Raw genomic sequence first — 4,461 nt, 5'->3', positions numbered from 1 at the left:
GCTATTACGGTGATTCGTCCCATAGATTTAAAAAGTATGAGTTGGAAACGGATAGAAGGAACGCACAAAGAAAACAGAGGTAATGTATAAAACACTCAAAACCAATATGCGATTTTTGTAAAATCAACGGTCCATGTGTGCAAGCATTCAATTTGTCATACTTCTTGAAATAGCGTGGTGTATTATTTATTGCATGGTGTATTATTTATTGCAGGTGAGGCAGATGACTTTACTATTCAAATGCACCATGGTGGCAAGTTTGTAGAGCTTGGCAGTCGTGTTTATGTTGGTGGGCAAATTGACTTTCTCGTCTAACAAAATGAAAAGAAGGTCGAAATTCAAACACCCATAAATCATAGCTCCAAGAGCTGAATATTACACACAAAGAATGAAACCCACAAAAAATCTTACCTTTGTTAAAAAGCTTTTGCCTTTGAAGAGAAAATGAAGCCCTAATTTTGGAGCTCAATCACGTAATCGTGAGTATAAAGAATCAGCATATTGGGGAGTTGGGTGCAAAATTATGTATATACCCTGAAAAGACAAAAATGCCCTTTTATGTATATAATACTCGTCGTCTTTTTTTACTAGAACTAGAAATTTAGTATGGTGGGATTTTGTTTGATAAGCACGTTTATTCTCCTTCAAGTTTTCGTGTTTTTCTTGTCGAGATGGTGATCCGCATAAAAAGCAAAGTTCATCTACCCTTTATTTTTAGTTGCCATCAATCGAAACCGAAAACCAAAAACCGAAATCGAAAACCGAAACTAATTACATAAACCACACACGAGACAGGATCCTAGCCAGTTGCAAGCAAGACTAGTTAGTTATACCCAAATTAGAAGTGCTGAAACTAACAAGAGTAGCAACATAATAATATATTCAAAATTGATGGCTACCGATATCGATATATGGCAGCCAGTTTCAAGGAGCAGCCCCGATAAAATCGATCCCCTTGAGAATCGGGAGTTGGAAAAGGTTAGTTGCTTTAATTTATTTTTCCTTTGTCAAAAACTTGTACTGGGAGTTATGTGAATTAGATAATTGGCGTAATTTGATTAAAAGTTGTTTTTGGTATTGGTTAGTTTCTTACAAACAAGGGAGTATTTGAAAGTCGAGAAGAATCTTCTAAAAGAGAGGAAGTTCTTGGTAGATTGGATCAGGTTATTATTTGTACTTTCAGAAATATATATATACATTTCTTTTAATTTATTTATTTAAAAGTGGTTGAAACATGAATTACTTATCTACAATTACCTTGCAGATTGTGAAGATGTGGGTGAAGAAACTTTGTCGTGCGAAAGGTTAGAGAGAATCAATAGTTGATGAGGCGAACGCAAAGCTTTTCACCTTTGGCTCTTACCGACTCGGTGTAAGAATTTTGTCCTCTTCTTCCTTTTGAGTGAAATTGTTTTCTTGATTTTTCTTCTGATTGATGAGGATTGACTTTGTATCTCTTCTTGAATGTAAATATATAGGTGCATGGGCCTGGTGCTGATATTGATACATTGTGTGTCGGACCAATATACGCGAGCCGTAGTGTAAGGCTTACTTTCTCAGTTAATATCTGAAGTCTTTTTCAACAGTTGATTCTCGATGGTTGATGATTTTTTTTTAACTTTGTAATAACTGCAGGAAGATTTCTTCGGCGGACTTCAGAAGATACTGTCAGAGATGCCTGAGGTAGAAGAGCTGCATCCTATAACCGAGGGTTATGTTCCGGTGTTGTAATTCAAGTTTAACGGCGTTTCCATCGATCTACTATACGCAAGCGTGTCCCTCTCCTCTATTCCTGAAGTACGAACCCTCTTTTGTTTCCGACTTTCATTATCTTTGTCCGTTTTATTGTACTTCAAATTCGATTTGAAATATTATATAATTGGTAATTATTATTTGGTTTGGGAATTGCTTTTTGCGGTTTGAAAATTGCTATTTGCGGTTTATAACAAAACCCCCAAAAAATACTTTATTTCACTAAAACTCCTAAACTTCCCAAAAAAATCCAAAAACCCCCCAGAAACGCGTAAAACCCCATCTTGGGCGCCCATTCATGCAGTGCACGCCCAAGTTGGGCGTGCAAGCTGCATTTGGGCGCCTGAGTTGGGCGTCCAGTGCAAAATTTTTTTTTTTTTTTTTTTTAAATGTTTGAACGCGGGCGTTCGTACACGCCTTGGGTGCCCATCTTGGGCGTTCGAACATTTTTTTGCGAAAAGAAAAGCCCTACAAATCGATTTGTAGGGCTTTTTAACATGAAATTGGTTTCTTAATCGACCTACCCAATGCATATTATACATAAAAGAGTCGAAATTACATCAAAAAATAGAAGCCCAACCCTTCTTCAAGCTTAATTTCGAATTTTCGAACTTTTTTTTTTTTGCTAATTGCAGTTTTGGGGGGTTTTTTGATATTTTTAAAAGTTTTGGGGGGTTTTGTTATAAACCGCGAATAGCAATTTTGTGACCGCAAATAGCATTTCATTTTGGTTTTTAGGACTTGGATATTTCACAAGATTCTATACTGCAAAACTTGGATCCGAAGACTGTTCGTAGTCTTAATGGTTGTAGAGTCACTGATCTAATATTGCGCCTCGTGCCAAATGTTAAGGTCCGAATACCGCAATTCCAAGCTGAATATAATATAATATTTTTTTCTTAAATGTTTTCTAAATTATTTTGTTTTGTTTTCTTTTTGTGTTTCAGACATTTCGTACTACCCTAAAATGCAGAACGTAGGAAAAAAATTATTGTTATTTTATTTTTAGATAAAAAAATCTTTATGTTATTCTAAACGCTCGTTTCCACTTGCCAGGTGTCCGGATTCCTAGGTGGTATTAATTTAGCATTGCTCGTCGCCCGGGTTTGCCGGATGTATCCAAATGCTATAACTAGCATGTTGGTCACTCGTTTCTTCAGAGTCTACGATCAATGGCGGCGGTGGCCACCTCCTGTTACGTTGTGCCCAATTGAAGAAGGATGTTTATTAGGATTTCAGATTTGGAACTCTCGAACGAATTGCAAGGATAAATTACATCGCATGACGATAATAACTCCCGCATATCCGTGCATGAACTCTAGCTACAACGTTTCAGCTAGTACATTGCAAATCATGGTACAAGAAATCCACATGGGGAATGGAAAATGGAAAATATGTCGGGTACTTATTCTTCGAAAAAAAAAAAATATTACATCCGGGCTGAAAACCGGCTCATGGAAAATAGGGATATTTTGTTTCAAACTTGTTGTGTTTTAGGTACCGATCGTAAGAAATTTATTATTACCTTAAGTGTTAAATAGTATGTTTAATAAATTTAGAAATGACATATCGTTCGTGTTTAAATACTACTCAATCCCCTAAGGCGTATTGATAAATGATTTAATCACAAGGTTGAGAGTGGTTCAATAAATATTTTAGAAATGTTCTAGAAGGCCAATGGCACTATAATGGAAAGATTTCTAGTGAGTTTTTAGAAATATTTGTAATTTTGTGACAACTTTCAAAATATTTCTACATCATTCTAATTTACAAAAGTGGTATACTTTGAGCTTTATCTTTCAGTTTAGTTTTTTGATCTAGTGACTAGTGAATGTTAGGGATTAGGCACGTGTACGCAATAAAAATTAATTATTTTTTTTCATATAAACGGTTTTATACAAACATGCACACGTGCATATTAAATCAATTAATTGCAAATGTACCTTGTTTCTTCAAATAACCAACAAATATGCTCACTTATATTTAATTAAATTTAAATACAATAAACTAGCATCCTCAATGAGACGAAATAATAATTCCTAATCATATATCGACTATACAATCAAGGGCATGCTCCCAACCAGTCTAGTGATCATACAAATTCATCATATGTTAACATCCATTTAATCATATTAACGAATGCAAAAACATATGAAAAACAAGGGTTGTTGCTTCGACAAATGGATCCGGTCAACAATGACGGCGCGTGGCAGAGACGCCCAGAAGCGGTGGAGGCGGGTGTAGTGCATGCGCTGGCAGGGGGCGACGCCTGGGTGGTGACAACGACTGTTCAACTCCACATCCTTTCGGATTTTACCTCTTATACAATAGATCACAACCCACGTAGCACTAGATACGCGGTTGTTAAAATAACATGAAAGAATAACGAGGGAATAGAATCAACCGACGATAAGCGGCGGCTTGCGGTGGGACCGGCAGCACAGTGGTGGTGGCTTGGAAGTTGGTCGGCCGAGACAGAGAGTGGAGATGCTAGGGTTTTTCTTGTATCTTCATAAGCCCATTATGATTATGGTCTTATATGGATTTAAGTTGAATTGGACCCAACAACTTAAGTCTATTAGTCTTTTTTTGTTCGTTTTTCATAAACGAAAGCTCGGAAAAATATAAAAATTACATTTATGTGACGATTATAAAGTCCTCATCAATACGAGTACCACTTTGTAATTTTTCAATTTCCACAATTTGGAA

General features: G+C 36.2%; 1 pseudogene across 1 annotated transcript; it reads left to right on the top strand.

The window, feature by feature from the left end:
• The first annotated feature begins 891 nt into the window (after nucleotides 1-891).
• LOC105954172 (nuclear poly(A) polymerase 1-like) lies at nucleotides 892-3,282 on the top strand (annotated as a pseudogene). The gene is made up of 8 exons (XR_016035134.1): nucleotides 892-978; nucleotides 1,086-1,163; nucleotides 1,265-1,372; nucleotides 1,479-1,541; nucleotides 1,636-1,797; nucleotides 2,491-2,724; nucleotides 2,786-3,153; nucleotides 3,250-3,282. The product of XR_016035134.1 is annotated as a nuclear poly(A) polymerase 1-like (transcript).
• The last annotated feature ends 1,179 nt before the right edge of the window (nucleotides 3,283-4,461 follow it).

Source organism: Erythranthe guttata, chromosome 12 (genome assembly GCF_056151865.1).
Source record: "Erythranthe guttata isolate IM_541 chromosome 12, IM_541, whole genome shotgun sequence".
NCBI lineage: Eukaryota > Viridiplantae > Streptophyta > Magnoliopsida > Lamiales > Phrymaceae > Erythranthe > Erythranthe guttata.
The sequence above is the reverse complement of the archived record's forward strand: the minus strand, read 5'-3'. Positions and strand labels throughout refer to the sequence as shown.